Genomic DNA, 22,731 nt, shown 5'->3' on the forward strand with positions numbered 1-22,731 from the left:
CCCGGTCTTTGCGGAGAGCGCCTGCGCAGAGCCTGAAGTCGCGTTTTCTGTGTCTGCTGCGGGCCCTTAAGCGGGTGTAAGTGAATTCTCCTTCCTGCCTTCCCCGTAATTGTACGGACAGCCTCCTGCTCAGATGCCACTTTCGTTTAATACTCACAAGATTCATTTTACATATGAGATCCTAAGTTACTTGTCGGATGTCACATAGCTAGGAGGTAGTGGAAACGAGACTCTAACCCAGGCATGAAGACTTGGAGTCTGTCCCGGGGCGGGGGTGGGGGTGGGAGAGTTGAGGCGACCAGATTTTATTGTATGACCTCCTCCTGAAAAAAATGGGTGTGTAAGCTTAGCCCTGACGCTGACCTCAGCTTTCTCAAGTGTAGATGTATAAGCTGCAGCATGCCTGGAACCTGTAAGGAAGCGCCCTCTCGCAGACACCTGACTAAAAAGCTCCTGTGTGCCCTGGCTGCTCTGTGCAGTATGAAGGGCAAAATAGCCAGGAGTCAGAGCTGCATTTGAATCCCCGCCGTCCCCCTCACCGGCTGGGTGGTCTTGAGTGTCTTAAATCTTTTTGAGACTCAGTTTCCTCTACTGAAAAGTGGGTCGTTAGAATTATGCCGGATGAGCAAAACAAAAAGGTGTGGGGGAAGTGTAAAAGTTAATCCTGACCTCGTTATTTTAAAAGAGGTCTAGTAGGGAGTCCGAAATATACTTTTCCAGATATGAACCCCAGGGTCCCCAGCACACATCCCACACATGCTGGGCAGGTGGGGAAGGTGGTGACGGGGAGGGGTGGCAAATAATGCCCGAGGGACTTGGGGCTGGTGTGATGGGCTTCGAAATCCGAGCCTTTCCCAAACTTCTCTTGTCTCTGGGGTTCACACACACTTGCCTTGGCCAGGAACATCCTTCTCCCTTCTGTTTGCAGCTGTAATTCCTGCCCCCGCCCCCCGGGGCCTCAGCTCTTATATCTTCCTCCAGGAGACTTCCTCTTGCCTCCCTCGACTGGCTTGGGTGACTTTCCTCTGTTTCTGCAATTGTCTGGTGCACCCTGTGTTGTCCCTGTTTCCTGGTCTTTCTTAACCAGAGGGCTTCAGTGGATGGTCTGCCTGCACAGGCCTTAACTGCTCGGCTTTGAGTTTCGACTTAGATTTAGATAAATCAAAATTAGAATAGCTTCTTGGTTAGAGTGTTGCAAAAAAAAAAAAAAAGAACTTCAGCAAGGTTCACAGAATAGTGGCATCAGGACGAATGGGGGCAGGGAAGAGAGAGAGCCGGCTGGAGGCTGTAATATTATACCAGAACATACCAATTTAGGAAATACTGGTTTTAGAATGAGAGGGTTTTAATAATGCAGGGCAACCCAGAGGTTGTCCCATTCAATTTCCTTATTCAACAGGTAAGAAAAATGGTTCAGAGGCACTATGAGTTGCCAGAGGTAGCAGAGCAAGTCTGAGGTGGGGCCAAGACTACAGCCGGGTCTCCTGAACCTCTCAGCCTGGTACTCTGTATTCAAGGGCTTGGGATTCATCCATAATGAGATCTCAGGTGGCATCATTGGGAGCCCTGTCCCCACAGAGTGTCCAGCGCGAAAGCTACTGGGTAAGAGATTCTTCCCCCAAGATTTTCTCCTCAATCTGTTTTCTTAAACCTTTTGTAATGGTCATTTTCAAACACAAAAGTAGAGAGAATATTCTAATAAATCATCACTTCCACAATCTTCAACCTTTGCTATCTTGTTTCTTTTATACTCTCCATATATATACCTTTATCCCTCTTCTGGAATATTTTGAAACAATTCTAGACGTTTAATGTCACTCATAATATTGCAGTATGTATCTCTAATAGATATTTAAATTTTATTGCATATTAGGTATTTTCATATGCATATGCACCGTTGATGTTTATATATACATGTATATGAAATAATATGTAGTTGATTCTCATTATTCACAGTAGTTCTATAGAGTCATCATGAACACCAAATCAGTGAATACTGAACCATTGCTCATGGGGAAATACAGGGTTAGGTTCCTGCCAGACTCTGGCCACAATATTTTTATCAACTGATCAGTACATAACCTTACTTTGTGTTTAAAGACACTGTATTTAATATCTACTGTTGATTCATTAACAATTGAACTCACGGCCAACAGCACTGTAACTCATGCCTGGACGAAGCTTATCTAACACAGGTATTTTCTCTGTAAGTCACATCACAGCCTTCTTGGCTTAGGAACACTAGACAGCACTTCACTCTGCTTGGTGTCCATTTTAAGCAGTGAAATCAACAGAAAGCACAAATATGAGGAAAATGTGGTACTAAGGAAATCGCCAAAAGCAAACTTGTTTATATAGTATGAGAGCTGGGATCGGAAGAGTGTGTTGACTGTTGACTTTAGCTGGGAACTTGCATACTGGGAGACTCGAATTTTTCTCTACTCTATGCATGTGCATGTCTGTGAATGAATAAGTGCTGTGAATATTGATTTTGGCATGACAAATAAATGTTAGCCAGTAGCTGCTTTTGCAAATGCAGAATCTGCCAATTTGTGTGTGTGTGTGTGTGTGTGTATCCCCAATATCATTAGCACATCTAACAAAATGAACAATAATCCTTAACATCATTTATCTGTGAAATGTTACACCGAACCCCCATGTAATATTTGGGATATTTGGGATATAAAATCACTTATCTGAAATTCAAGTTCAATTACGTGTCCTATATGTAATTGGACCAATCTACCGATGATTTATTGGGTGTTTATATGTGCTGGCCATTTTGCATCCACATTTATTTAATTCTCACCACAGCCCTGTGAGGTAAGTGCTCTCACCTCTATTTCAACCTTTGAGGTTCCCTCTCTTTTCCAACTTCTCAGAGCTGGGAAGTAGTGAAGGCCAGATAAGGATCCAGATCCACGGGACTGCAGGGCGGGGGATCATTTAAATCAATCATGTTGGACACGGGAGGGCAGTGCATTGACAAAACGCAGCTTTAAATATGGAAATACAAAAATAACTAACAGCAAGCGTTGGTGTCAGGTCAGGATGGGTTGAAGGGTCTTCCGGGAAGAGGTGGCCTTTGAGCTGAGCCTGGAAGGAGGTTTAGCTTCGGGAGAGTGGTGAGGAGGCGGGAGACAGTGGGCTGGGGCACAGGGCAGGCCCGTGTACCAGGCAGGTGTGGGTTTGAGGTTCTGGCGGGGAGGAGCTGGGCCTGGCAGGGCAGGAGGTCGCCGCAATGATAAGGTCCGATAGGCAGGGCGGGGCCCAATTGTGCCGGCGCTCGAATTCCAGGCTTGGCATTTGGACTTTACCCCGCAGACAATGGGGAGCCACCGGCGTTTCTGAACAGGGCAGGGCGGCCCCAGCTGTCGCCCCATTGTTTTTCCCACACAGCGCCGAACTCTGCAGGATTTCAGCGAGCCCACTAGATGGAGGTATTTTAGCAAATTTCAACGGCCCAGCCTTTCCTGGACACCGATTTCCCGAGAGAAAGACAAATACGTGGACCCCGCAAAACCTCCGCGTGTTGACTCACAAGCATCCGCAAGGTAAAATGCGAGAGCTGTGAAACAAAAGTCAAACCAGGGACAGTCTAGCTCTGAAGTCCTGCCAGTTCTGCCTGTCCAGATGAGAGCTCGGGTCATCTCACAGCTTTGAAGGAGGGTCGTGGATGAACAGGAGAGGGCACAGTCTAACTGTGCCCTCCCTTTATTATTTAGCCTTTAAGCCGCACACCAGCCCTTTGAGGTGGTACGCTACTTTACAGGCAAGGAAACCGAGATGCTGAGAGGTACACTTGCTCAATTCCCGAGCAAGCGGACCCCAGGCCCGGCCCAGGGATAGAGTTGACAGCATATGGTAAGGTGGGTTGGGCCAGCCCCTGAGGCATTGTTTTGCTGGGCCCAGGGTTCCTTGTGCAAAGGGTTAGGCATTGCCTTTTTATTTTTCTTCGGTTGCTAGAAAAATCTGTAACAAGAACGATGAGAGCTACGTGGCCCCTACAATTTGCACTGTTCCAGCGGCTTTTTCGAGATAGTCTCACTTAATTCTCTCACAACAACCCACCGAGTTAGGGATTATCACACAGAAAACAGATTCAGAGAGGTGAAATGACTTGTCCAAGGTCATGCAGGGAAGAAGCACCATAGGGGGATGTGGATCCCAGGTGTGGCCACTTCTGTTCTGTTCTTAGCAGTCAAGCACATTCAACTTCTGGGGAAATTCCTTAGAGAATCTGGGGCACAGATGTTCAAAGAGACACATGCAGAGTTTTTGTTGTTGTTGTTTTATCAAGGCACGATGGTTTGCAATTAAAAAAAAAAAGGCAGGGGGAATAACCTAAATGACCATTCCTGGAGAAAAGGACATATAAAATGTGGTATAAAAGGTTCAGATGGTGGAATACTATGCAGCAGTTCAAAGGAATGAACTAGCTCTTACATACATATCAACATGGATAGATTTCAAAAATATGTTTGGTGATAAAAAGCAAGATGCAGAACAATATGAATCCTATGATACCATTTACTTAAATTAAAAAAAATCCCAAACAATATCAAATACTGAATGTACATATAGGTACACTGAACTATTTTAAAGTAACAGGGAGGGGGCACCTGGGTGGCTTAGTGGGTTAAGTGTCTGACTTTGGCTCAGGTCATGATCTTGGGGTCTGGGGATTGAGTCCCATGCGTTGGCCTCTGTACTCAGCGGGAAGTCGGCTCGTCCCTCTTGCTCTCCCTCTGCCCCTCGCCACCCCCCATTGTGTTCTCTCTCTCTCAAATAAATAAATAAATAAATTCTTTAAAGTAACAGGGAGGATGTGCACCAAATTCATTAGTTATCTGTGGGACTTGGGTAGTAGATAAAGGGACATTAGCTTTATGTTTTGTTTCTTAAAAAAAAAAAAAACAAACCAAAACTAGAAGCAAATATGGGGTGGGAATATATAGGTAATTTTTCAATTATTTGTTGTATTTCTTCATCGATTTTAATTTTTCCACAGAAAGATGCTTCAGATAAACAAATACACACAAAGATAGAAAACCACAAAGCCAAAATAATTTTCCTGTCTAGCATCAACAACTTGATGACGGCAGGTGCCAGTCCTCTGGGTCTGAGAGGAACCTGGGAGAAGGGGATCAGAGGAAGTGGCAGACAGATTCTGACCCTAGGAGGAACAGGCCTAGGCTCTGTGATGAGAATGTGGAGTCCAATGCACAAGCATTTTCAGCATAAGAGCCCATCCCACCATCCTCCATGTGTCCCCACCACGCTGTGACTGCCGTCCCTGGCAGGGGGAAGCTAGTGCTACGTGAATGGTGGGAACCACCGAGGGGTGCAGGGGCCTCGGCTGGAAATGGCCATACCCTCTGGTTTCTCTCCCTTCTTCCCTTTCCTTTGGTTATTTTCTGTGACCTCAAGTTTACAGACCATTTCTTAAAGTGTGTCCTTGAGGGCGCCATACCCACTTGGCAGCACCAGGTGCTCCAACCACAAATGAAGGGGAATGCTCACTTTGCCCATCTGCTGGGGCTGAGGTGACAGGCATGTAGAGTTATGAGTGCTAATGTTCTCTGCAAACTATCAGTAACTACAAACAAATGGAATTCTTCTTGTTCCTCTTCCTTTACATTTGCATATTACACAAAATAATGGTATATAGCGAGCCTAGGACTTTCCTTGCATTGGCTCATTTCCCCACTCATTTATTCCTCTTAACATGCCTCTGAATGAACGCTTCTATTCTCCCCTTTTTTGTTTTGTTTTTAAAGATTTTATTTGTTTATTTGTCGGAGAGAGAGAGAGAGAGAGCGTGCACAAGCTGGGGGAGCAGCAGGCAGAGGGAGAAGCAGATTCCCCGCGGAACAGGGAGCCCGACGTGGGACTCCATCCCAGGACCCTGGGATCATGACCCGAGCCGAGGGCAGCCACTTAACTGACTAAGCCACCCAGGGGTCCCTCTATTCTCCCCTTTTGAAGATGAGGAAAGTGAGTCAGAGAGGTTAAGTAATTTATCCAAGGTAACCCAGATAAGAAGTGACAAAGGTAGGATTTAAATGCCGGTCTACCTGACTGCAGGGCTATGTGCTGTATTGATACAATATGTTTTATGGTCTCATAAAAGGTCTCTTATCCTAAAAAGGAGGTACAGAGAACATTTGGTGGTTTTCTTCTTTTTCATAAAATTCTTTGTTCCAAGTTGCTGTTGTCTTGTGTGTGACCCCTTACAGTGCCCACCTCTGAGCTCAGGATAATAATTTCCTTGGTGGCTGGTGGCTGAAAAACTCTCTACTCTACTCACAGGAGACAGGGGAGAAGAGGCCCATCATTACCCAAACCTGGCTTTCCTGCCCCTGGGTATGTCAGCCTCAGATGTCAAAAGGCCTGAATTCTAGGCGAACAAGGAATAATGCCCTAGTCATCAAATTTGAAACCAAAATTCAGCAAAGACATGTCCTTGCTGCCAGAAAGCAAATCGCTTTTTCTTTTCTTTCTCATTTTTTTTTTTGCCCAAACAAAACATCCTCTTATGAAATATGTCCAATTTGCAATATTTACTTTCCCTTTATTTAATAACAGGAAAGGGTTTGCAGGACTTTTGTTGATTTTTGCATTTCTTATTAAAATTCTTAAGGGGGTTTTGGGGGAACTTAATCAGCAAAAAAGGAGGAGGAAAAAAGTCTCATCTGCATTCCACAGGCCTTATTAATGGAGGAAACTTGCTGTTTGTTTAAGAGCACTTTCTGATGGGAGAAGGCAAATCGTTCCTGTGAACCTTTTTCTTGACTGTACTTCCTTCTCAGCCGTCTCCAGAGCTCTGAATCCCTTGTTTCAAGCTTTCTGCTCAAGAAGATGGAGCTGGAGTTTATGCCCCACTACCGGGCTGGGAGGGAAGCTAACACTCACTGAATATCCCCCAGTAAGTTGTCTGCACCCACAGTCTCACTTCACCTCAAATCAGCCCTCCTGGCAGCCCTTATTTGGCAGATGAGGAAACTGAGGCTAAGAAGGATTGAGTCTCTTGTCCAAGATCCCTTTCCTTGTAGTTTACATTCCTTGGGAGTAAAAGGAAAGGACTTCTAGTATTCGTGGAGTCCTACAGCCAACTGAGTCCTCACAGCAACGCTCTGGGATAGCTGGATAATCTCCAACTTTCAAAGCTCAGAGACGTGACGTGACTTGTGAAAGTTCACACAGCTGGAGGGTTGCAGAGCTGAGATTTGAGATGCACTCTGCCAGACTCTCACATCCCTGTTTATTTCACTTAACCACATTGCTTCTTTGGGGCCAAGGCAGCATAATGTTTCTTGTAATGAAATACAATGCTCCCCCAAAGTTAAAACGCCCCCTGAGAGGCCTTAGTCCTGCCTTCCTGGGTTCCAGAACCAGACTGCACGTGACTTTAAGGACTTTGTTTTTATATTTTCATTCTACCAGAAATATTTATATACATTATATACATTATATTACATATAATACATTATATAATTATGTTTATTTCTAGAATAGTGCCTGTACAGAGGTAGTCTTAATAAACAACTTGTAGATAGATAGTCAAGTTCCAGTGTTTTCCTTCTGCAGAGAAGGGAAGTGAGGACTAGAGAGAAGAAAGAATTTGCCCAAGGCCCCACAGGGTAGGAACCAGAGCTGGGACCTCCTGATTCTCTCCACATGGTCTACAACAGAGAACGAGTGAGTCTAAAACAGAGATCTTCTCGTTCATTCAGCCCTACCCATGGGGCACCATGCTGGAGGTTAGGACACCCAGATAAACCAGACACGGTATTAGATGGCAGGGTCCTCATGGTCTAGCAAGGGAGGATGTTTGGAGAAGTTACAATCTCATAAATGTGGTAAATGCCACAGTTAAGGGTTTCAAGAAGGACGGGGGCTCAGGAAAGACTCTAGGGAGTAGTGGACATTTGTGCTGGGTCTTAAAAACTAAGGAGGAGTTGGCCAAGTCGGGGAGGGCATTCCAGGCAGAAGACCCTGCCCAAGCAAAGGCCTGGAGGTGTGAACACACGTGGCATATTCAGGAACCATCTAGCAGTCTGCTGGGGAAAAGCAGCAAGCCTGGAAGGTAAAGTTGGGTTCAGGCTGTGAAAGACTTTGAATGCCATCCTTGGGAATTTGGAGTTTATCACACATGTGATGGACACACAGGAAGGAGTGAAGGAGTGGAGTGGCTCTGTCAGATTTGTTTTAGGAGGGTCACTCTAGAGGCCTGGGGTAGAGGAGGGTAAAGAGGGCTGAGGGCCACCAGGAAGGAGACTGCTGCACCTTTGAGGTCAGAGAAACCCAGGCCTTGCCCACCTAAAATTCTCTGTCTCCTTCCACCCTTAAACAACATCTCATCTGTCCTTCCTGCTCCGGCCCCCCCCCAGACCACACCCAGCTGGAGCCCCTCTCTCTAGTTCTTCGAGTTCTTATTCTTTGGGTGATGCTATTCACCCCTTCCCTTCCACGTCTGAGTCCTCAATAGCCGTGGATCTTAACCCTGGGGAAGTCCGAGACCCCCAGGAGAGTCTAAGGAAGGGATTGAAAAAGGCACAAGTACATAAATGTTCCTCATGTGGAAGGTGCAGACTGCTGAAGCTGCTTTCACTTATGGAAGGGGGGCAATTCCAAAACAACAAGGGGGGCAGGCACCCTGGAAGCCATCAGCTACACTTTGTAAATCCCCAGGAAATGGGAAGGTGGTCCAAGGTGGCAAAGGGATTAGGGATGAAGATTGCCTTGACAGTTCAAGCGTACAACCAAGGAGGGATCCTGAGCCAGAAGAAGCCCTAAATGAATGTATTAAGTGTCACTAAAGAAAGAAAGGTCCATCTGCAGAAGAGCTGGGCAGCCAGGGAGTCAGAAGGAAGAGAAAGAGGGAGGATGCCATGGTCAAGGATTCTGTGGATCCCAGCGGTAGGTCTAGCTTGCCCTGATGCCTTAAATCCTGGAATCTCATAACCAGCCCCTCCCTTTTCTCATTCTGTGCTCCCCAAGCATCTTCTGATTAGAATTTGGCATTCCGAGGAGTGTGCCTACAGGGAGCTGGTGTGTTGGCTAGAGGACACGTGTATCCGGTCCCCTTGGCAGTTACATTTCTCGTTGTAAATTAGTAAATTGGGAACAGACAATTCACAGAAGAAGCAATACAAATGACTAAGAAGCACTTGAAAAAAATGTTCATCCTCACCAGTATTCAAAGAAATGTAAATTCAAACCAAAACCGAGATTGTTTTCTACCCATTAAATTAGAAAGGATTTCTTTTTTTAAGTGAATACATATTGCTGGGAAAGAGGTGGTGCAAGGGGCACCCTCGTGTGCTACCTGCTGGGGCGGGCAAGTCTTCTTCCCATTGCGTCTGTTCTTTAAACTCCCACAGAACAGATCCATGCAATCTCATCTGCCTGGAAGGACCAGCCGGAGGGGTCTCTTCATGATCTGTTCACCACATGTTTACTGAGCACCTATTATGTGCCAGGCTTATGAAGCACTGTGTGCGGTAGGGGCCACATAGAAATCTTATCCCAAATGCCAAAGGGTCTCAAATCAAGAGAGAGGCTGGAGGCCAGTCCCTGGGTGGGCTGGGAAAGGAGGAGATGGAAGGGAAGTTGAGAGGAAGAAGAATCAGCTAACCTTCACTTCTCCCCCCTGCACCATCCAATTCTCTCTGAAGTTCAGGCTGAGGCTGAGGCTCTTGGGAGAACACCAGGCATGTCCTAGAGTGAAGGTTTTCAACCTGTGTCCATTCCCAGAGCCGGATTTGATTGGTCTGGGATGGGCCTAGCCACAGTCTTCTAAAAAGTATCCCAGGTATTTCGAATGAGCAGCCCTGGTTGAGAACCACTGAGAAAAGGGAAATTGGGAAACCCACCCACACGTCCTGGTTAGGAGGGCAGGTTTTAGGGCCTGCTTCAAGGGCCGGCCACTGACGGCCTGGGTCATGTCTAGAAAGACACTTCCTTTTGGAGCCTTGGTTCTCTTCTCTGTAAAACCGAGAGCATATATCTTCCGCATGTTTCCATGAGGATGAAATGAAACAGTGTGTGTGAAGTGCTTGCCAGTGCTCACTGAAATTCATGGTCATGATCATTAGTGATCAGCCAAATATCAGCATAGGCTCAGAGCTAGCAGGAATAAGGACACAGGGCTCCCAAGTTTTCTGAAAACTGTACAGGAGGAAAACTTTCAACTGACTGTCCACTTGAGTTTTGTCTCTTGATTTGGGAGACGATCGCCATGGCTTTACTTGAGCTCCAGGAATTCTCCTTCCAGCTGCCCGTGCAGATGGGGAAACAATGTGCCATTCTAGCCCAAGAATCATACCATGGGAAGGATGGAGCCCAGCAGCGTCAGGACTGCAGGACTACAAAGCCAAGTTTGCTGGCCCCACTTCTATGAAGATGGAAATTAAGATCCCGGGGCTGGTAGACCTCATTCTGCCACCACTTACTAGCTGTGTTACCTTGGGTGAACGACTTCATCTTGTGCCTCAGTTTCCTCTCTAATTCTGGGGTAATTTCTGGTCTTTGCCCCAACTGGCTATGAGGGAGGATGAGATGGGTTAATGCGGGCAAAACTCTGAGCCCGGGATCTGGTGTATGTTAAGGCCTTGGTGAATGGCCGCCATATGGGCCTCTCCCCAGCCAGCAACAGCCCTTCCCACAACAGTCTGATTCCCTTGTGGCCCTTACCCCCCCAACACCCCACACATGGGGCTGGGGGGTATAATTGCTTATGTGTGTGTCTTATCGAGGGCCTGGCCTGATTTCACCCTCTTCCTTCGGTTCCATGGTTCACCATCACATTGAGCCACTGCTCAGGGAACATGTGTGGAACTGAACTAACCTCTCTGTTTTCCCAGATAAGAAAACCAAGGCTCATGGGGGTGGGGCTGGGGTGGGGGAGGCCAGGGGTAGCTGAGGTCACACGCTGGGTGCAGGGTCCTGAGGCTCGGCTTACTGGGGAAGGATTCTCAAAGGGGGCACATCTGGGCAGAGGGCTTGGGACCTTCCACAACCTTAGTGGGCAGTGAACTTGAATGGGGGAGCTGTGGAGGAAAAGGTGACCATAGACACCCCCTGGGGACTCTCGCCAGAGGTCGGTGAGGCTTTGCAGGTGGCCAGAGAACCCAGGCAAGCAAGGGGAGGGGGAAGGACCGAGCAAGTAAAATTCACACTGTTACGGGTAGGGTGACTCATTTGTGCCAACAGGTTGGTGAGACATAGAGAAACTCCGGGTACAGGAAGATCAGATGGGATAGCGAATTTGAAAGTTCTTTGAAAATGGTAAACCAACCTAAGAGCAGGGGCTCTGGCTTCAAATAGACCTGGATTCAGAGCCTGCTTCTGGAACTTACCTGTGACCTTGGGCAGTGGCTTAACCCCTTGGAGCTTCAGTTTGCTCATCTGAAAGGAGGGGGTGGGAGTAGTAGCTGCCTCAGCGGGTTGCTCTGAGGATCCAGTGACCGAATGTGGATAATGTCTGGCAAAGAGCCTGGCATGTGGCCATCCAGGGTAGCCGCAGTGATGGTGAGAAAGAAGTTGGGCCCTCAGCCTGGGGTGTCCTTCCTCACAATGTCCTCCCCTCCGGTTCCTACGTACCTTCCGGCCTTGCTGGTTCCCTGAGACAGAAAGGCCCTGTCCCTTCTCTACACACTCCTGACTTTTTATCGAAGGTTTCCTCACAGCACTTCCCGGAGTAGGCCCTGCATAAATGGCTACTGAACGAGCATGCCTGATGAACCCCAGTGGCTCGGGTCTCCCTCGTCCCTGCCCACCATGCCCGCACACGGCCTCCACCCTGCCCAGAGAGGCATCACTGAGCGGTGGGATGGCCAGCAAGCAGAGACAGCAGCTGGGAGGCAACTGTCCCAGCCCTGATACCAGAACAGAGTATGTCATTTGCACTAATGAAGTACAGAGGAGGAAGGAATTTGTAAATACATTTTTAAACAAATCTACAGACTTCTTTTGATTGATACAATTGAATTCATTTTTTTTTTAATGAATACGGTTTCCTGTTTGTTTTGTGTTTAGGCCCCGATACAGATGAAATGAATGAGAACTTCCCATGTAACCCACCTGCGTAAGTGGTTGATAAGTCCACTTGGCATGTTTGTTAACAAGTCAGACAGGGAAGGTTGGCCCAGTTGTAGAAAGCCCTACCGCCGGGCATCAGCAAAGGCCAGAAGAGATAAAAAGAAAAAGCATCCACTCTCAGAGATTGGAGAATTCAAGAGCTGGCACTCACGCGCCCCTCTTGGGACATGGCCCTCCCCAAGCCGCAGGTTGCTCACTTTTAAGATGGGGGAAGCAGAGCTTACCTTGCAAGGCCATGGAGAGGTTTGATGATAATGTGCACCGAGCCTTGCTCAGTACCTGGCAGGTGGTGGGCACTCAGTGATGCCCACTACTCTTACTCTTACTACTTGGCAATGACATGAACTTATTTGGGGCTTCTTACCTGACAATAAAGTGAGTTGTACATAGGAAAATGAACTGTATCCATCACGAAGAGTGAGCCAAGCCCAATACCGCTTAACTGGATAAACCTTTCAAAATCAAGATTTTGATCTTCAATCTCTGTTAAATGGGCATGAGAGGAAGATGCAGTGGGAGGTCAAAGAAGAATTGGGCAGGGCAGGATCTCCAGGAGCTAAATGCCTGGCTGCCAGGGTTTTCTTCAGTAAGAAAGTTCAGGGATTACTTCGACCAGGCAACTGAACCTATGCTTTTGCCCATTACTGATGACCCTGAAAACCAACCAACCAACCAACCAACCAAGAAATAAAACCATTTATCTTCTCAATATTTACTGAGCTGAGAAGACTTTTCTTTCTTCCTTTCTTCCTTCCTTCCTCCCTCCTTCCCTCCCTCCCTCACATCCTCTCCATCAATGTGAAGCCCCCTATCTGCCTGGTAATTTCCCCCATCTAACTCTTCAGGACAGAAATGCCTGTGGTGTTTCTCTGCCCTTCTTCCTGCCTGTCACAGGGTGAATACCCTGCACCTTTGTGCCCCTGATCTGCAGCCAGTGTGGCAGGCCCCAGTGTCACGGGGCTGAATAGCCTGGCTCTGGCTGCCTGACCCTTGGGAAAGCCCTGGGTCCTCCCCACCCTCTGCCTTCTCCGGATGCAGGTGCAGTAGGAGCAGGTAACACTTCAGGCCCCTTCCGGCTCTGCCACTGTAACCTCAAGGAGGCCACCTGTGGGCCTGGGGCCTGACCCACTGGGGTTCCACTCCCCACTCCGCCACTTACTGCTGGATGGCCTTGAGCAAGATGTACAATCACCAGTGGCTCCACAGGGGGCTAGTACTGGATGCTCCCTTTAGGGTCAGGATTAAGGATGTTACATACCAAAGATTTATACTTGTGCCAGCACATGGTAAGCACTTCATAAATGCTTTCTACTATTGCTATTGTGCAAAGAAGGAGCAACGGCACATCAGACCCATCTCACACTGACAGTGGGGTCCTGTCCCAGTCTGTCTCTGAGTTCATAAATGCAGCACCCCTATGTGCCAGCATTGTGGCATCTCACGATGTAAATCTAGTGAAAGAGTGAGGTACAGTGGCTTCTAGAGGAGCTCAGTCTAGGTCAGGGCCATGTCCCTGCTGCCCTGGGTACCCAAGGGTCTCCCGACCTGATGCAGGGATGGACACATCAAGCAACACAGATTGTGTAATTGGTAAATCCTGTGCACCTAACAGAGGACTGGCGAGCACGTGCCCAGCCTACAGGCAAAGAGATCCAATGAGGTTTTCAATGCTGCTGGCCAAACAAGATCCCACGGCTGTATCCCATCTGCAGGTCTAATTATGGGACTCCGCCCACTGCGTGAGTGCTTGTTTTGGGCTTGAGTCACGATCCTCATCGCCATGTGTATGTATGAGCGCATGGAACAGCTTTATGGAGATATAATTCTCATACCATGCAATTTGCCCTTTTAAAGTGTGCGATTGTTTTTTTCCCCTACTATATTTGCAGAGTTGTACGACCATCACCACAGTCAATTTTAGAACATCTTCAGCACCCCCAAAACAAAAGCCCTACCCATGAGTAGTCGTTCCTCTTTTCTTCCTCCGTCTGGCCCCTGGCTGCCACTTAACTACTTTCTGTCTCTACAGATTTGCCTATTCTGGACGTTTCATGTAAATGAAATCATACAATATGTGGTCTTCTGTCACTCCCTTCTTTCACTTGGCATTATGTTTTCAAGGTTGATCCATGTTATAACATCTATCAATACTTCATCTCTCTTTTTTTTTAATGGCCAAATAATATTCTATCATATGGACAGACCACATTTTGTTGATCCATTTACCTGTTGATGGACTATTCAGTGGCTTCCACTTTTTGGCTTACATGAATAATGCTCCTCTGAACATTCATGTACAGGTGTTTGAGTAGATATACCTTTTAATTTCACTTTTGAAAGTACCTATGGGGAGCCTAGGTGGCTCCATCACTTAAGTGACCAACTCTTGATTTTGGCTCGGGTCATGACCTCAGGGTCCTGAGATCAAGTCCTGCATTAGGCAAGCCCCGAGTTGGGCTCCATGCTCAGCGCAGAGTCTGCTTGAGATTCTCTCTCTCCCTCTCCCTCTGCCCCTCCTCCCGCTCACATAGGCTCTCTCTCTCTTTTTCTTTCTCTCTCAATAAATACATAAAATCTTAAAAAAAAGAAAGTACCTAGGAGTGGATGGTTGGCTCATATGGTAAAGTGCATATTTAACCTTATATTAAGTGCTGTACCACATCCTTTTGCATTCCCATTAGAAGTGTAGGAGAGTTCTAGGGGCCCCTGGGTGGCTCAGTCGTTAAGCATCTGCCTTCGGCTCAGGTCATGATCCCAGGTTTCTGGGATTGAGTTTCACATGGGGCTCCCGCCGAGGGGCTCCCTGCTCGGCGGGAAGCCTGCTTCTCCCTCTCCCACTCCCCCTGCTTGTGTCCCCTCCCTCGCTGTTTCTCTCTCTGTCAAATAAATAAATAAATCTTAAAAAAAAAAAAAAAAGAAGTGTAGGAGAGTTCTAGTTGCTCCACATCCTCACCAACATTTGCTAAGGTCAGTCTGTTTAGTTTTAGTCATTCTCACGGAGGAATAGAGGTGTCTCGTAGTTTTAATTTGCATCCCCCATCCTCGTTCTGAACCGCCATGGTTAGCCCTCTGGCCCGGCATGTTCTCCCTTGAGGTGAACAAAGACAAAATAGGTGTTGGTAGTAGAAAATCAGGTGCAGAAAAGAAAAAGTGTTTGGGTGGGTGGGAGGGCAGCCGGACAGGGGCAGAGCAGAGAGCTGACTTAGCAGTTTGCAGGTTGGCTGCCTTTGTTTTTCTAGCACATTGGAATCTCCTGGCTACTGGTCTTTGATTTCCTTTAATTAGCCTTCCCTAGTGACAGCGACAGGTCAAGATTTCTAGGAAGTGCTCCAGACAACTGCCTGACAGATCTACATCCCTGGGCATTCATTCCTGAGGGCTTAAATGCATCCTATTTCTCATCCTCTGAGCTGACTTAGGGGCTGTTAGAGCACTTATACTTCTGGGGGGTTGACTTTTCATTCCCTGCTTTACCTCCAACACAAAGGAAGTGTATTATTTACAAAATATCTCTATCGCCTAGAAAATATCTCCCTGGGAAGAATTAAACAGTTACACATTAAAACCTTTTAAAAATGCAGCCATGCACCAGCTGCCATTAGGACACCAGCACTGCACACCTGTTCAGCATCTATTTGATAGAAAAACAAGCTACTAAAGCTTACAGGCACAGCTGGCTCGCTTGAAGGACATTTGGTTGTAAATCTGAGTGCCCTCCGAGATTCCTTAAACAGCAATCGCCATGCTGGGGAGAGACATTTCCCAAATGTGGTGAGGAAATTTTAAGAGTTTGGGACAAAGTACTCAGAAATCAATTCCTAACCTACTGAGCTTGTGATCCCAAGCAGGAGACAGATCTATAAAGAAGTAAATGATAGGACGGCGTGATAGCTATTATGACAGAGAGATGGACAGGGCACAGAAAAACTGTTTGGAAGACGGTTTAGGGCTATCTGACAGAAAAGGACATTGAAGTTGGGCTTTGAAGGATGAATAGAAGTTTGTTAGAAGATAACAGAAGGAACAACCTACCAGTGAGAAGAGCATGCATAAGGCACTGAGATGTGAAACCACACAGATTCAGGAAACTGTGGGTCCTTAAGTGAGTCTAGAGCATAGTGTGGCTAGGAGAAATGGTAGGAGGGAAGCTTCTGAGCTCCGTGGAGGCCAGATCCCAGAGAACCCTGAGGGCCAAAATAAGGAGCTTGGGCCTCAGCCATCACAGGGTTTTGGTCAGAGTATGTTCTTGAGAGAGCACCCTGGTCGCCATGAGGGGGAATGGATGGCAAGAGCAGGGCTACGGGTGATTTCACCAGGGCCTCAGTGCCCCCGTGTGACCCGAGGACGTGTGATGTGCCAACACCATGCTGTGTACCTGGGATTGGAAGTCCCGGGCAGCACTCCCAGGGGAGGCTAGGCTTGGCCAGGGCCTAAAGGAGGGTACGAATCCTTCCCAGTGGTCACCCAACTCATTCTCCACAACGAGAGGGGGCTGTCTACCCTCCTCACCCTCAGGGCAGATCCTGGACACCACGTGTCATTCTTATTCTAGGATGGGAAAATAGCCAGCGCTCAGCTGGGCCTGGAACAACCCAAACGCTCCAGGCTCCATCTCCTTGGTACTCAAGCCCTCATGCTCCAGTGTCCGAAACCTGGCTGACAACCCAGCTCTCCTCACGGCTATGTCGCACGCTGGGAGTTGGTCAGGTCAGGACCGGTCAGAGCCTTTGCTTTTCCAGAGTTGGAAATCGAGGTATGTTCGAGGCCCAGGCTTGCCAAGGCTCCCAGGATTAAGAAAGGCTAGGGTCAAGACTTGGACGAGGGTCTTCAGGTTCCCAAGTCACTTTTCCAGGCTGCTTCTCACAGCGGGTTAGGAAAACGAACACTGCGCCATGTAGTAAACATAAATTTTCTTACATTTGTTCTCATGACTATTCCCATTTTTCAGATGAAGCACTGAGGCTCCACACAAGTAACAGCTGTCCGCCTGATGTCTCAAAGATGCACCAAGCTACCTTCTCCAATCTGAATACAGACTTGGATCAAAATGTCTTTCCACGCTGGCAATAGTCAAGCCTGCTTTGCTAAGCAAGGACCGATGGAGACACAGGCCTCTGGAGACTGTAATGTTTTCTGCACTGGCATGGCAAATGACTTGCAAAATACCACGGCATTAAGAGAGGTTTTTCTGCAACAGAGCTCTTGTGACAAGGTGAAGAGGCTATAATGCTCTGGGACTTGTGCTTCTTTTAAAAAATAACCATTTTTCTCTTTCTGACAAATAATTCAGATCCCAGGCCAGCGTCAGAGCAGGCAGGGGAAGTTGCCCTCCCCTCCCCTCCCCCTCCCCCCCGCCCCCCGGCGGCACCCACTTCCTCTGGGGTCCAGGAGAGAGTGGGCCCGCTATCTCCCAGGCCGCTGCTCTCTGAGCCGGCCCCAGGTACCAGGAGTCTGTTTTATGGATGGGTCTGTCGTGAGTCAGTATGATGTTTCCTGTGAGAACTTTATTTCCCTGCATTGTTTGCAAAGTCTGTGTGTGTCTGAGCACGTACTCCTAATCTCGGTGGAGTCTGTGCCTTGGTTCTAAGACACCCCTGAGGGTGGGGGTAGGGGGCCAAGGAGACCAGACATGGGTTGTCCCCGTCCCCTCTGGTGGCAGGGAGAGGTGGGGGTGACTCACATGCTTAGGTCTCGCCTCCAGCCTGTGATGGGCTCACTTCTCTGCTGAAAGCCACTTCAATCAGTCATCTCTTGCTGGCACTCAGTGTGGGCCCAGACCTCGCTGGCTGCACCCACCCATGGCCGTCTGGGACGCTTCTGAATTAGGGCAGGAGACGACCCTCTCACTTAGCTTTTAGCTTCTTGGTTCGCAGATGGGGAAACCCAGGGAATTTACATGATGTGTCTAAGCTGAACCGACCACTGGGGAGGCCCATAGTACAGCAGTCAAGCAGGGTCTTTGGAGCTCCCTGGTCCTAGGTTCAAATCCCAACCCTGCCACTTGTCACCGGGCAGGTCACTTCATCAATCTCAGTCGCTTCGACTGACAAATGGTGTTAATCGACTGACAAATGGTGTTAATCATGCTCAGCTTGCAGACCAGCTGCAAGCATTACGTCAGAGAACAGATAGAGAGCAGGTGCCCCAGAAGGAGTTTGGAGAGCATTCTTTCTTTTCCCATTTCCTCTGAAATGCCAGCCGGAGCTAGTGGCTGTAGCTAGGGCTACACGGCAGATGCCTCCGGGGAAGGCACCAAGGGGGCATCAAGGCACCTTGCTCACAATAGTTCTCCTCAGACCACTTAGTCAAAGCCACTGGAGTCCTGAGCTTTCCAGAACAGACAGGAAATGGCCCTGCTGTTAAGAGATGGCTATCAGTAGTAGTGAGTAGCTTAGCCAAGAGTTTTAGTAGAAGAAAAAAACAGAAGAAACTATAAGTTGTCCCAGCTCTCCTTAACATCTTAGCCCACTGCCCGCTGGCTTCTCTGACCCCTGCCCGCCATGGCTTTCAGGGGCAGCCCCACAGTTTTGGTTCTGTGCTTACCTGCCTTGGTGGCATCTCTATTAATTCTTTCAACTCTCATTTTCTTCTTTTGCTGTTACGGAACTTTCGGGTGGGTATTTTTTTCTAAAGATTTTTATTTTTAAGTAATCTCTACACCTAACATGGGGCTTGAACCCGCAACCCCAAGATCAAGAGTCACACGTTCTACCTACTGAGCCAGCCAGGTGCTCCGGAGATTGGTTGTTTTGATCTGCCCAGCATTTACCTCTTCTTCCAGAATCAGAACCCAGGTTTGGTTTTGAGCCCCTCCCCCAGCCCTCACTAAACACAGTCTTTATAGACTGTCAGTACAAGTGCCCAACTCTTTTTGGCTAAAGGAGGGCATCTGATCCCAGCCAAGCTAATCAGATGCTCTTCTCCTGGGATCTGAATCTCAAAGGGGGATAACACAAGGACTGAAGATGGTTCCGATTGCCTCATCCCATAGAGGTTTCCTAAAGAGATGAGCCGGTTCTGCTGCGTAGACCCATGGAACTGCTTTTGACCCATCCTTTGCACGGTGTGATCTGCAGGCTCTCATCCCCATACCTTCCCAGTCAATTTCGTTCGTCCTAAAGTTACAGTTGTAACTTACAACGGACGCATCCTCAGTCATACACAGTGTGCACACAGTAGCCCCCTTATCCATGGGGCATATGTTCCAAGACCCTCAGTAGATGCCTGAAGCCCTACACATGCTGTGTTTTTTTTCCTAAACATACATACCTATGAGAAAGTTTAATTTATAAATTAGGCACAGTAAGACATTAACAACAACCATAATAAAATAGAACAATTTTAACAGTATACTGTAATTAAAGTTATGTGATGGTGTCTCTCAAAATACCTTACTGTACTGTACTCACCCTTGTTCTTTTGATGATTTGAGATGATAAAATGCCCACGTGATGAGACGAAGTCAGGGGAATGACGTAGGTCCTGTGCCCTAGCGCTAGGCCACTTCTGATCTGTTGATATGTCAGAAGGAGCATCATCTGCTTCAGGAGCACACTTGACCCGTGGGTAACTGAAATCATGGAGAATGAAACTGTGGATAAGGGGGAACGACTGTGTATATACATTGACATCTTGCCTTCTCAGTTTGTCTCATGAGCAGGGACTGGGTCGTTTATTCATTCACTCATTTATTTATTCAACAAACCACAACCAAATTCCTACTTTGTATGAGGTCTGTGCTGGGAATTGGGTGTTTGGAAAGGAAAACACAGTTCCTGCCTCCAAGCAGCCTGAAGTCTGGCCCACCGTTGTGAAAATGTACAAGTTACTCCTCAGTCTGTCATTCATGGAATAATGCTCGTTGGGCACCTCTGGCGGGCCAGGTGTTGTGCTGGGGCCAGGCTGACAATGTAGAGGACAGAATCCCTGTCCACACATCACCAGAGCAATCCACACAAAGCAGGTGCTAAAAATGAACTCAGGATTCCAGAAGGTCAGAGTCTGAGGTCATCCAGAATCCACACGGCCTACCGTTTTCGAACAGTCCTGTGGGGTACTGGGGACTGAGTATTGTGGTTTTATAAACTATTCCAGTTTTTTACAGCTTTATTGAGGTATAATTTACATACCATAAAATTCACCCACTGGAAGTGTACAATTCAAGGCTTTTTAGAGAATCTATGATATTGTGCAACCATCACCACAATCCAGTTTTAGAACGTTCCCGTCACCCTGTGAGGTTCTCTCATGCCTGTCTGCAGTCGATCCCTGCTTGAAGCATTCAGCTAAAGGAAAATTTGAGAGCCAGTCATCTATTCTTTTTTTTTTTTTTTTAAGATTTTATTTATTTATTTGACAGAGAGAGACACAGCGAGAGAGGGAACACAAGCAGGGGGAGTGGGAGAGGGAGAAGCTGGCCTCCCGCCGAGCAGGGAGCCCGATGTGGGGCTCGATCCCAGGACCCTGGGATCATGACCTGAGCCGAAGGCAGACGCTTAATGACTGAGCCACCCAGGCGCCCCCCAGTCATCTATTCTAACCCACTTTCTCTACCGATGGGGAAGCTGAGGCCCAGAGAAGAGAAAGGGCCCTGCTGAGGACATGGAGTGAGCCAGCAGCATTGCTGAGATTCGACTCCAGAGGGGCCTGACTTCAAAGTCAGGTTCTTTTCACTTATGGGAGGCAGTGCCAATAGTGGTTAAGGGTCCCGGAACCGGGCAGTGTAAGCTCAAATCCTGGCTCCCCCATTTATCTGCTGTGTGACCATGGGCAAGTTGCTCAACCACTCTGGGCCTCAGTTTCTTCACGGGCTCGTGTGCAGAAGAATAGCACCTATCTGAGAGGGTTGGTGTGTGCGTTCCACGAGATCACTTAGACCAAGGCACTTAGCACAGTGCAGGGCGCGGAGTAAGTTCTTGGGGAAAGTTGGCTAATAATGATCATTTCACCACATCACTGTCTCCCAATTTCCCCTCAGAAATTTGGAAGTGAAAAAGACAGTGATAAAAAAAAAAAAACCAGTCCAGGCCCCAAATGGCACTGCATGTACAGAGGCAGCTTTCTAAGAACGTGGTGCAACACCCCACCCTGGGGCATCACCGCCCGGCTTGGCCGATGGAGCAACTGCCGGGGGCGTTGCTCAAGCTGCGTGGGACCCAGCCCCAGCCGGGAGACGCGGCGGTTGCTGTTCCTTCCTCCCCAGTTTCAGCATTGCCCAACAGGCCCACAACAGACACATTTCCTCAGCGTCCAGGGAGCCTGGCTCCCTTCCCACTCCCACCCTGAGGGGCCAGATGTGTGACTCTGGCGGGCGGTCAGGAGGGGCCAGGCTCCGCCCCCTGCCCCGCCCCGGCCGCAGCTCCTGGGCCACCAACGAGACCTCGAGACCTCGGAGCTGCTCCCGAGCTGGGGCAGGGCACCCAGGAAGGAAGGGGACGTAACCCAGCGCTGCTTGCTTTGTGTGTGTTATCTCTGTCCGCCTAAGAAGGAAGCTATGAACATCATACCCCATGACAGCCGAGGAAACCGAACTTCAGAGAAGGCGGTGGGGCGGGGGTGGGGTGGGGGTGGGGGGGGTGGGGGGGAGGGGAGTCGTGGTGTTTGCTCAGGCAGGGAGCTCCCAGAAAGTATTCCGTTCCACGAGAAGTGGGATTAGGTCCGGGTAATGCTGCCTCTATGAAGCAGGGTGGGGTCTCTGTTTTGCTTTTTGTTTTGTTTTTGTTTTTAGCACACAACACATTAGACCCACTTTAGACACTGTGAGGAGAGTTCTGCCTTTGAGACTAAGCATATCTGACTTCGGGCAAGTTGCTTAACCTGAGATTTCATTTGGGGGAAAACACTGCCTAGTGTGCTAGGTTGCCATGGTGATTAGAGAGCCTGTCTGTAAAAAGCACCTAGCATGGCTTACTGAGCTGCTCCTGAGTGCAGGGTGTGAGGGACACATAGCTAAAACAACATCCCCAACCCTAAGAAGTGCCAGTATATGTGACAGGAGACAAAATCCTATGGCATTCTAAGTTCCATTTTTTGGGGGGAGAGATTTTATTTATTTACTTATTTTAGAGAGAGAGCGAGCGCAAGCAGAATCTCAAGCAGACCGCACACTGAGCGTGGAGCCGAGGCAGGGCTCAATCCCAGGACCCGGAGATCACAACCTGAGCTGAAACCAAGAGTCAGATGCTTAACCGACTGAGCCACCCAGGTGCCCATCTAAGTTCCAATTTGATGAAGATTAGAATAAAAGAGCTATGGTAGAAACTAAGGAGGGAGCCAGGCTTTGAATGATGAATGGACTGTTGACAGCTGGAGAAGGCTGGAAGTCAGGATGTGGGAAGGGGAGGCTGGAAAAGCCCGCTGAAGTCAGACTGTAAGGATCTTGAACGGCAGAGATTTTCAACTTTATCATGTAGGTCATAGGGAGCCATTCAAGGTGTTTGAGCCAGGGCATGACCGGACCAGGGACCCTCATCTGCTGGCGGCTGCACTAGGGTTGACAGGAAAAGGGCTCTCCTTTGGGGCCCTTCCCTGGGCTCCCTGACTGAGTGAGCGTGTAAAGGCTGACAGCCTGCTATGTGTGAGGCACCTGTTGAATTTAGAAATGACTTAAATATATGGACCACTTTA

At 48.2% G+C, this 22,731-nt stretch overlaps 1 long non-coding RNA gene across 1 annotated transcript; it reads left to right on the forward strand.

Moving 5' to 3' along the window:
• The first annotated feature begins 20 nt into the window (after nt 1-20).
• On the forward strand, nt 21-17,376 carry LOC148165097 (uncharacterized). Its single transcript, XR_015767865.1, has 3 exons — nt 21-76; nt 3,400-3,554; nt 17,054-17,376. It is a non-coding gene; the product is annotated as an uncharacterized LOC148165097 (long non-coding RNA).
• Nucleotides 17,377-22,731: the final 5,355 nt, after the last annotated feature.

Source organism: Eumetopias jubatus, unplaced genomic scaffold, assembly GCF_037043125.1.
Source record: "Eumetopias jubatus isolate StellerSeaLion01/CBP00866 unplaced genomic scaffold, mEumJub1_p1.0 scaffold_1, whole genome shotgun sequence".
Taxonomy (NCBI): domain Eukaryota; kingdom Metazoa; phylum Chordata; class Mammalia; order Carnivora; family Otariidae; genus Eumetopias; species Eumetopias jubatus.